Source organism: Periplaneta americana, chromosome 15 (assembly GCF_040183065.1).
Source record: "Periplaneta americana isolate PAMFEO1 chromosome 15, P.americana_PAMFEO1_priV1, whole genome shotgun sequence".
Classification (NCBI taxonomy): Eukaryota; Metazoa; Arthropoda; class Insecta; order Blattodea; family Blattidae; genus Periplaneta; species Periplaneta americana.
In genome coordinates, this window is record NC_091131.1 from 174,618,998 (window position 1) to 174,630,889 (window position 11,892).

At 35.5% G+C, this 11,892-nt stretch overlaps 1 protein-coding gene across 10 annotated transcripts in view; it reads left to right on the forward strand.

Moving 5' to 3' along the window:
* The window catches only part of LOC138715545 (uncharacterized protein CG3556-like), a 142,771-nt gene extending 132,565 nt beyond the window's left edge, over window positions 1-10,206 (forward strand). For all 10 annotated transcript variants that reach the window (XR_011336405.1, XR_011336408.1, XR_011336407.1 and 7 more), the window contains one exon: window positions 9,746-10,206. The gene's annotated coding sequence lies outside the window, so the exon portion shown is untranslated. The remainder of the gene's footprint in view (window positions 1-9,745) is intronic.
* The last annotated feature ends 1,686 nt before the right edge of the window (window positions 10,207-11,892 follow it).

The following is an 11,892-nucleotide window of genomic DNA, read 5'->3' on the forward strand; positions in this document are numbered from 1 at the left end:
TTTATACATATCTAGGCAATTATTGAGTTTTTAAATTATTGATTTTTTTTTTTTCATATACCAGTATACTTGGACATTTGTCTTAACGTCCCTGTCCCATTACTCCGATTGGAGAGCCGCTTTTTGTTCTCGCTATAGTACACAATGCTGGTAAAGAGGGAGAGCTCGGAAACTGACGTTGTTATGTTTTGTTCACAACTATAGAAAATACTTTAATTTCTAAAGCTGGCTTAAGACAATAGTTCTTTTATAAATAAAAAAGAAACATAAAACTAGGGATTCCAACTCTTTGTCTGTAAAACATAATAGTTGGAAGTGCCTGAACTCTATACATTTGCCCTAATGCTTTCTCAGAATCTGTGATGGTCAGGTGCGCCGGTCATTTAGCTATGTTACAAATTGAAAGTAGGCTAATATATTAGCGAGGGGTTTGGGTCGGGTGTCAGGTAAATCAAAATGTCATTTTGTGTGTCAAAGAAAAATATTTTTCTAGGAAATCTTAAGGCAAAAGAAAAAAAAAGCATAAATTGTGGCAGAGACAAGTTGTATTTGCAAACTATACAGTGAGGTGGAAATGGCAAGTCACTCTCCAGGCTATATCCTCCCACTTCAACTGACCAGTTAAATTGTGACAACAGTTTTGTGAATTTAATGCATTAATAAATAGTGACTTTAAATTACATATTTTATTGATACTTGTATTTAATTATATATTTCCCCGATACCGGTATTTACAACATTTTTATGTACATATTTCGCACTTTCATATTACATAAAAATCCGGGGCCTAATCATCACACTTGAAAATTCGGTTGTGAAATTGTTTTTCTTTCTCCTACCCTTTATTAAAGCAATTTTTTTTTTTTTTTTTTTTTTTTTTTTGGAGTTCACTGTACTCTTTATAACTGTATATTTTTTTAACTTCACAGTTATCACTTTTCTCTTAAAAAAGCATATTAATGTAGAGCCTGATTGTAAACTTGTGGCAACTGCGTGAAAGACGAATTGGCAACCACTTACATTGATTCGCCCAAGAGTCTTGCTGAGGGGTTTTTGAACAGTACGCTCTATGAGTAAGCAGTTGCCTGCACACACAACCCTCCACTCCGAAGTCTCAGAAAGAAGCTTGTGCATGTTGGTGCCACAAGATTGCGATCAGGCTCTAGCTAGTTCAAGGTTTCATTTGAACAGTTATTTCTCAAAATTATGTATAGAGTCATCTTATAGCAAGGTCCATATTTTAAATGGGAAGAGGGTCATGTGGATATCAAATGAGTAGGGCTAGGATTTTAATGACCTATAAATCATAAAAAAAAGTTCTAAAAACAATGCATTTATGACGTAAAAATCTTTCAAAAATGCCCTTAAAAATGTCCTAAACATTGTTCTTACATAATTGGCTTAGAAGGAAAAGAGCTTTTGTACTACTTAATATTTAGACTAGTAATTAAATTAAATTCTACGAGTAGTACCAATATTTAAGTTTCTTTAATTTTACATAATTTTTTCTAAGTGGTACACTTTAATTAATTATTTTACCTGATGTAATTCCATGTAGCTCACCACAAGTCCACTCTTACCCGGAATTAGCAGGTATAGAGGAGTCTATATTGAAGGGGTGGTTGGAGTGTACTACATTAAAATGGCAATATTTGTGTAGAAAAACGATTAAAATATTATACAAAATAATGGGTATTAGCCATCGGCATAGCTTGGTCGGTTAAGGCGCTTGCCTACCGATCCAGAGTTGCACTCGGTTGCGGGTTCGACTCCCGCCTGGGCTGATTATGTCGTTGGATTTTTTCCGAGGTTTTTCCCAACTGTAAGACAAATGTCAGGTAATCTATGGCGAATCCTCGGCCTCATCTCGCCAAATATCATATTGCTATCACCAATTCCATCGACGCTAAATAACCTCGTAGTGGATACAGCGTCGTTAAATAACTAAGTTAAAAAATGAGTATTAATGGACAAAATATGTAGACAGATATCAAAGGAAATAAATATTATTTTATATTAATAATGGGGATTTACGTCCAAAATTAAATGAAAATGCCTAAAAATGTCCGAATAAAACAAAAGATGCTCTTATGAATTCAAACAGCCAAAAAATGCAAAAAAAATGCCCTAACAAAATATGTCTTAAAATACTCAGTTTATCACTTAACATATAAATACTAAAGCAGCTATGTTTCTGGCTTATTAGAAAAAAGATGCAATTTCATCAAAATCCCAGCCCTACAAATGAGACTAAAATGGAATTCATTGCTGTAATCAGATTTGACATTTTAAGTTATGTGCTACGGTTCAAAAGTTATTAATACAGAAATTTGAAATTACTCGTTACGGTATTGACGAAAGAGAAGGAGATAAGGTTGTCCTGGTATCTGGGGAACGCAGATACCATATCATATCTGTAGACTTCAACAGCCAATATCCAGAAAGACCATCAATTTCAAATTTAGAACAACTGGAACTGTTCAAAAGTAGCCAAGTAGCAGTTGGTCAAAAACAGCAACTGACGAGAGAACCTCAACACTAGTCTTGGCCTCATTTACCAATAATCCAAAATGCAGCACTTGAAATCTTTCAGCAAAAAGTGGTATCAATTAGTGTGTGGATTATGTCGATTCTTCATACTAATAAATGGAACCTGTTCAAGGTCCAGATGCTGCAGAATGAATCCGATAGACATGTCGAATTCTGCAAGACCAATGTTGAGGTTCCCTCGTCAGTTTCCATTTTTAGCCGACTGCTATGCGGCTTGTCTTCAACATTCCCAGTTGTTCTAAATTTGGATATCGGGGATGTGATAGTGTTGTGGGAAATTGGTGGTCTTTCTGGAAATTGAATTTGCGGCTATGATACCACAGCTGCTTTCCCCAAACATCAGAATCACCTCACTCCTCTTCTCTTTTGTCAATGTCATCTCCAGTTTCCTGAAACTACTTACTACTGCTTATGGCTTTTAGAGAATCCAGAGGTTCATTGCTGCCTTCACATGCCATCGGTCCCTATCCTGAGCAAGATTAATCCAGTCCCTAACATCATATTCCATCTCCATCAAATCTACTTTAATATTATCCTCCCATCTACATCCCGGCCTCCCCAAAGATCTTTTCCCCCTCCAGCCTCCCAACTAACACTCTATATGCATTTCTGGATTCGCCCATATGTGCTACATGCCCTGCCCATCTCAAACGTATGGATTTAATGTTCCCAATTATGTCAGGTGAAGAATACAATGCGTACAGTTCTGCGTTGTGTAACTTTCTCCATTCTCCTGTAACTTCATTCCTCTTAGCCCAAAATATTTTCCTAAGCACCTTATTCTCAAACATCCTTATGCACTGCTCCTTTCAAAGTGAGAGTCCAAGTTTCACAATCATAAGAACAACCGGTAATATAACTGTTTTATAAATTCTAACTTTCCGCTCTTTTGATAGCAGACTGGATGACAGAAACTTCTTAACCGAATAATAACAGGTATTTCCCATATTTATTCTACGTTTTTTTTTCCTCCTGAGTGTCATTTATATTTGTTACTGTTGCTCGAAAATATTTGAATTTTTCCATCTCTTCAAAGGATAAATTTCCTATTTTTATATTTCCATTTCATACAATGTTCTGAACCATCACCAGTAATTTGAAATTTCTGTGTTAATTACATTTGAACCACAACACATATGTCAAATCTCATTACGGCAATGAATTCCTGAGAAAATTTTGGCCTTATTTGATATGCCACATGACAGCCTTGAAATTAAAAAAAATGTCACATTGCTCTAAGATGGTGGTCATGTTCCGGAAATACCCAGCAGAGGTTGGCTCTGTCATCCATCCTTTCGTGAGCTGGTCAGATCTTCAATTTTTCCTTCCGTCTTCAAAATAGACTGGTGTCTTGGAACTTTTTACTTACCCAGTATAATCATATAGGCCTAGATGAAATTGTTTTAATCAATTTATGAAAACTCTGCTTCTGCTTTTCTCTTATGACTCAGAATTGTTTTACTAGCTATAGATAACAAAATTGGCATTTTGAAGTTAGAAAGGCCATCTCTGTCCATAAGTACAAGAATAATGGAAATGAATACCAATATGTAATCAGACGCACATGTAATTCTCAGTGATGTCACGTCACACAGGACTATATTAGGAGATAGAATCACAGTGGTGATTTGCAGAACACTATGTGGATCATACTGTGAATGAAGTAAAAATGAATTAATGATTACCAGGGGGGTGAAACTGAGAGAGGAGTTTCCGGTAGCAAGACTGTGCAGGCTGTTGTTTTGTTGCCCAATCACCAGAAGCGCTAAACATTAATTTTCTGATTGGATGCTAACGGGAAACACCATTGTTTACGAGATATATCTGGTAGGCAAAACAGAACAACAAAATAGCAGCTATATTTCTTTTGAGACGAGAGCCTGATGACTGTTTTATAAGTTGTTTGTATGTATATGTTATTTAATTAAAAAAATATGTGAACATTTCATCAGAACAATTTTTTTATTTTATTTTAAAATATTTAAGAAATATTGTATTTATACTTCTTTTTTTTTTTTAATTTTTACTTATCTTAATTAAATAACAAACACACAAAATAATAACATTCATCTTTAACAGTCTTTTTCCTAATAATGGGACATCAGGAGCAGAGTATTATATTCCAAAATATCAAGAAAGTTATTTCATACCATGTTCATCCTCCTCCAGTCTTGACACTGAATTGCTAGCTATTGATGCTGCTCTTCAGTGTGTTACTCAAATTTCTGAAAAATCTATTTGCATACTTACCGACTCCAAGGGAGCTATATGTAATATAATTAAATATGTACCAAACCTATATGCACATAGGATTATTCCAATTCAGAAACAACTAAGTAAACTAAAAGAACTCCAAAAGGAAATAACATTTCAATGGATACCTAGTCATTGGGTATACCTGGAAACGAGGAAGTTTGTAATATTGCAAAACAGGCAACATATTTGCAACCAAGACCTCTTCAATTGATGTCTCTATCCAATGCTTTTGCTTCAGTAAAGTCTCATTTTACAAACCTATGGATCAACAATTGGTTCTCTTCTGACAAAGGAAAAATTTTACAGTCTGTACAAAAGAAACCAAATGACCTGTAAATGTACAAAAACTTGTCCAGACATGTTCAGACATTTTTAACAAGAGCCAGAACAGGTCACATTGTCACTCAATTGTACCTACACTGATTTCACATTTCTGATAATCCTACTTGTCTGTGGTGTAATAATCATGATGAAGATCTGGAACACATTCTTCTATACTGTCCATCCATAAACCACAAAAGAAGTAAATTAAAATCATCAGTACCAGTTGCAGAAGACACAGCCCTGCAGTATATATTGACTACACCCAAACTCTGGCTACTAGCAACAGGCATCTATAATGAACAGTGATCAAAATACCCCTCATTTCTCATGAATAACAACAACTGAATAGACTACAATGGACTTATGTTGTCAGCAAACAGCTGGATACATTAAGAAGATTGATTTAACAATCTTTATAATTTGATCAACAAGACAACCAATATCGCGTTCAAATTTTCAAATGTTAAGCTTCACAGCGAGACCAGACCACCAGAGCACACTCTTTGTTCTCTGCTTCCCTGTCGTAACATGTGCCGTGCACTTCTATTATTTTGTTGTTCTGTGATGATTACTATATACTACATCATACTTGGTGCCGCAATAGCAATTGAAGGTGAATTAATTTTAGTTTTGCTGTTCTGAACCTCGACATGTATTGTTTTAAAGTTCAGAATCAAATAATGCAAACATGTAGTAATAACCAGACCCCGGAGAAAGTATTGCTTATAGGGAAATGCACGATGTAGTATAGGTAATGTTTATGAACCGAGGACTCTTGCATGCATCACTGTGCAGGTAGGAGTAGTGCCGGCATAGCTTAGTACAATGCAGTCAAAAGCAGTCGACACGGGTCTTCAGAATGCCGAGACCAAAAGTACGCAAGTTAGAAGCACTAGGGAAATATGTTCGTCAATAAAGTGTGTTTTCCATCCATGGTAATGAACTGTTTTGTGAATTGTGTCACGTGAAATTGGCAGCCGACATGGCATGCAATGTTAAGAAGCCTATAAATAGCAATAAGCATAAACGCGGATATAAAAGACAACAGAATTTAAGCAAGGTACAGCAGGAATCTCCTTCACAACTACTTGAACGAACATTTTACGAAGATATGTGTGACGCATTTATTGTTTCAATTATTCCGTTAAACAAATTAGAAAACGTGAAACTCCGTGGCTTTTCAGAAAAGTACACTGGAAGACAAATTCCTAATGAAGCAACACTGTGGAAGAAGTATGTGCAACATGCATATGAGAAATGTCTGCGTGAAGTGAAGTGTAAATTACAAAATGAGAAGATATGGGTTTCTTTCTATAGATGAAAGCATGGACTCCATTGGACGTCATGTTGCAAATGTGGTTGTCGGTGCCCTTAGTGCGGAATGTTGCTGTAGACCCTATCTCTTAATGAGTGAAGTGTTAGAGAGGGTTGATTATTCCACCATATGTGAACTTTTTGATAGTGCTATGGACTTGCTATGGCCATCATGTGTGCAATTCCAAAATGTGTTACTATATGTTACAGATGCTGCAAGCTATATGAAGAAATCTGCTAAGTTTCTTGAAACACGTTATCCGAATATGATACACGTTACATGTCTTGCACATGCATATCATAGTTCATTGCAACGCATCAATACGTAAATAATATTATTATCAGTATGTCAAGTACAATGAAATATTTAGATCTCTTAATAAGAATAAATTAGAATTGCACTTTGTAAGCTTCATAGCTAATCACTGGAAACTAGTCAAAAGGACGCACAAATAATGAGACTTTTATGTATTACTTCATTTCTCATGAACCAAACTGTACTACTGCCAGCGTCACGCTGTCTATCATTATTTACCCCATCCCTCTCAAAGCAAGTATGCTATATTGCATACTAAGCTGATAGCAATACTTATTCCGGGGCCTAGTAATAACAAGTGGTTGACTATGCAATTACGAAATTAATTCACTCCTTAGAAAAATCACAACGAATTACGTTGTTGGGACATTATGCCTAATACTTTCAGGTTAGGTGAAATTAAAGTTGACACCCTAACACATTTACTTTTTAAATTTTGTAACAGGAAAATGTAAAAACTGCAAAATATAAGAAATTTACTACATAAGAACAGAGTGAAGAGACTGCTTTTTTATAGTTCCCATTTGTTCTGGAAAACTAATAATGATTGTAGAAATTACATGCTGTAGGCCTATCTGTGGGAGAGAATGAAGATTCTGTTAATGTTCTTAAAACAGAATTCGAAGATTACAACGAAGGTATTGCAGCCTGAAGGTGACCATTCATCCCAATTTTTCCGGAACAGTCCCAAATTAGACCCTATGTCCAAGATTTTTTTGATAATATGTCGGAACTCGTATTTGTCCCGAATTTTGCCAAGATGTCATTATTTATCCTGGTTTAGATTTGTTTTTGAGAGATGTGAACTGTAAAGTTGCCAAACATTCAGTTGCCACTACCAGTATTGATAGTAGGCCTATATCCATAGAACAACAAAATAATAGAAGTGCACGACGCATGTTACGACAGGGAAGCAGAGAACAAATGGTGCGCTCCTGGTGGTCTGCTGTGAAAATTTGAACGGGATATTGGTTGTTTTGTTGATCAAATAATAATGATTGTTAAAGATGAATGTTATTGTTTTTGTGTGTTTATGTTATTTATTTAAGATAATAAGTAAAAATTTCAACAGAACAAGTATAAATAAAATATTAGTTGTTTTGATGGAATTTTGACGTATTTTCTTAATTGAATAACATAAACATACAAATGACTCGTAAAATAGTCATCAGGCTCTCGTCTCAAAAGAAGTATAGCTGCTCTTTTGTTGTTCTGTGTGGCTTTCTATTGCCCACGAGATATATCTTGTATACAACAGTGTTTCCCACTAGCATCAAATCATTGAAAAGTTTAGTGCTTCTGGTGATCAGGCAACAAAACAATGGCCTGCACAGTCTTGCTACCGGAAATTCCCCTAAGCCTATACAGTTGTTAAAGACGCACATCAAAAACAAAAGGCTTTTAAGTTACTATGATATAGTAAACCTTCACAGTTACTAAAGACGCACATAAAAAATAAACATATAACAAAGCAATCTACTGCCCATGTCTCACATCCTGAACCGAGAGCTCCCTAGTGCTTATAACCATGTCCCTTAGGTCTGCTCGGACCAGCACGACAGCTACAGCATGCAACATGGCAGCATATTACTTGTTCTGAAAACATTATCCTATGCCAGTGCAAGGGTTTTTACTCTTTATAATACCGGATACTCTAATCGTGGTTACCACTATCGCTATTATCTCTGATGGCGATTTCCTAAAATGTATGTAGACACTCGGCCACTCTTTGTTCATTATGGACAACTGCTGAATTACCATAGGGCGTTTCTCAATATATGTTCCGGGGTTCCGTGAGCTCTATATGATTTTAAATTTTATTCCATACTTTTTTACTTGGTTATTTAACAACATTGTATCACCTACTACGTTATTTTGCATCGATGGGATTAATGATAGCGAAATGGTATTTGGCGAGATGAGGTCAGGGATTCGCCAAACATTACATGACATTCGCCTTACAGTTGGGGAAAACCTCGGGAAGAAATCCAACTAGGTAATCAGCCCAAGTGGGAATCGAACCCGTGCCCGAGCGGAACTCTGGATCGATAGGCAAGTGCCTTAGCCAACTGGGCTGCTTCGGTGGCTATTTTATACTTAGCGGCTACTGTAAAAATATATAAATATTACGAAAATATGAATCAATAATATCATTAAACCACCGATAATAATAATAATAATAATAATAATAATAATAATAATAATATTTTTGATGAAAATCTAAAACGGAAAATACCCGTAATAATTATCACTTTCATCACTGGTTTCTCTGCGTATGTGTTCAGTAAAACCGAAAAGACAAAATGCAGAAGTACAGTAAAAATGAGACTACAACTTTCTGCCATACAACCAGATTGCAGGATTAAAAAGCAAATACATTCGTCCCACTGAACAATATTGAGATACTAGCTTTCACTTGTCTCTTAACTGTTAAATACTAATAAAATATTACAAGGATTCCGCAGTTACACTTTAGATTAAAAGGGATTTCGCGGTGGAAAAAGTTTGAGAAACACTGCCATAGAAGAAAGATTTTACGGATGTGTACATGTGATAACCGTAATCGCAGTTAGGTCGATAATCTCAAGTAGAGACTGTAGTCTACCACTGGTATTAGTGTTTAGTTACAGGAATTGATGAGAAGGACATAATTTGTTTTGTGAGGGGACAGCCTATACATTCGCTTGTCCATGACTGATCTTGCTCTATAGCTGACGAAAGAAATCCTGAAAAGGCTGATGTGTTGAATGTAGAGTAGTAGACACATGCGGTACCCAGGACCTCCCACTCTCCCTCTCTGCATCTCGCCCCGCAAAGAAACAGCTCAGGAAGTGAGGCACGGGCAGTATATGACTTGTAATATTATTCAGTTCAAAGTTATGGTATTTAATTAGGCCTATGTTTTTACTTCTAAACTTTAAAAAGACTTTGTTTCATTTAATCTATTGAGCTTATTAATAAATGTTATTCGCTTTCATTCTGCAGGAGTCGATGGACTAATTGTTGAAGATGGGGATCATTACCTATTCTGGTACAAGAAGCTCTGAGTGCCACAAGAAGCCACCTACACATCTATACACTGATGAAAAGAAGTTTTCACTTTTATTTCTACCATTGTCTACTCCAGGTTTACACAATATCAAAGATAAAATCATTACAGTAACCTACCAATACTGTACTGCCTGTGACATTTCATTGCAAATAAATGCAAAGATCAAAATTGGATCTACAGCCAGACTGAGAATTTATCTCTATTACCCTAATTCTCAAAATTGTTATGATGGCGTTTGGCAGCTGGACTGAAGAAATTTTCGCACAAATAAAAATATATTAATTACACTTAGAGTACGATCTTATTTTTAAGGAATATGTATCGTAAGTAGGAAACTTTAAGTATGAGTCTAACAAAAGTACCAATACAGGATTTTTCTTTCATTTTATAAAATCAGCATACTCTCGACATACAAAAACACACCCCAACGAAATTCTCAACACACAACTCAACTTCAAAACACACACACTCTTTGACTCTACACTATACCACAGGAACACACCCTCACAGGTAACAGAACAAGTGGCGCCAAGACCAACAACGACCAGTTCTGAAGATGACCCATAAATAGGTCGAAACATGTAAACGAGGTACGTTGAAATTTAACACAGGAAAGTCTTGCCATACATATTCCGAAGTAATAATATGTTTCCAATCTCTTATTTTGCAGGAAATGTTTCAATCTTTAATTATTATGACGCAAAATTATATTCTAATGAAAACTGTTCATGTTTAAATTTAAATAGTAACAACATTTAATAGTGCATTATGCAACGAGCCTATAATGGTAGTAATTAAGACGCAAGTATGATTGCTTATGAAACGAGCGCAAGCGAGTTTCATAATTTTCATACGAGCATCTTAATTACCATTATAGGCAAGTTTCGTATGACTTTTTATGCTCGACCATATTTTTCTAACTTGAAAGTATTCAAAATTATGGTTATGTGCGAACTGACCTGAATTGTGACATGTGCGCAGAAGCGAAAGTATTGATTTTTTACGAGGCCGAATTTCATTGACTTTGGCACAGAATAAGATGAACATTACTCTGGTACAACCTAAAAATTGATTTAGAATTGAAAAACGAGATGACAAATTGAATTTATTTGAATATTATTTACAATTAACTCTAATTATTATAGTAACAGAACATAACCTTCTGCGACAGTATTGGATTTCCAGCCTCCGTGACTTTTCGCTAATTCTCTTTCGATTGCATATCCGAGAATAATCGATACTTGCGGTTTTATAACGGTACAAAGCTGATTTGTCATTGGCTGAACACCTGTAAGCTGACTTGTCATTGGCTGAACACTGTACTTTAATGAGTAGGTGTACTTTAATGACATGCATTAAAGGACTGCTACCAGGTGTATAATTACTACATTTTGGCATGGTCGAGCATAAAATATAATAAAGAAGATGTTAAGTTCAAGGAACAGTTCAGATTCAGTCAGTTTCTCTGAAAATAATTTTCCTACAAAAAAAATTCTTGTCCATCTTTTCTTAAAAAAATTATAATGTACGTAGATTGGTTGCTAGTGCATTCAGATGTGAGTGATTAGGAATGACGTGATTGCCTTGGACACCTCATATTCGGAAAGAGTTCCAGGATGTTATAACTGGAACTTGAAATATTCAGGTGGCCCAATTTGTTTCTGGGTGTGTACAATAAATGTACAATCCAAAAGAATTCGTGCTAAGAATTTGTAATGCTTTCAAAATTTGAAAATTTTCGGGTCAGTTTGAATGTATGAATGTCGAAGTAATTTCAGAGATAATCATTGACAACAAAAGAAATTATTGTGTCTTGTCCATTGCTGTGGAGTAATGGTTAGCCTGCCTGACCACAGTATGGAGAACATACAGTAAAGACACCTGAGCCATTTCGTGGGAACAAATTCTGAGTGCGCATGTCATGAAACCAGGTGTATTATCTGGAACCTCAACCAGATGATTCTCCATCTACGATATTGTACATGATGTCTCAGAAATCTGTGCATTTTATTTGGTTACTAAGGCCAGTATTACATTATCAAAGTTCTTTGAACAAAGAAATTTGAGAATTTGATACAAG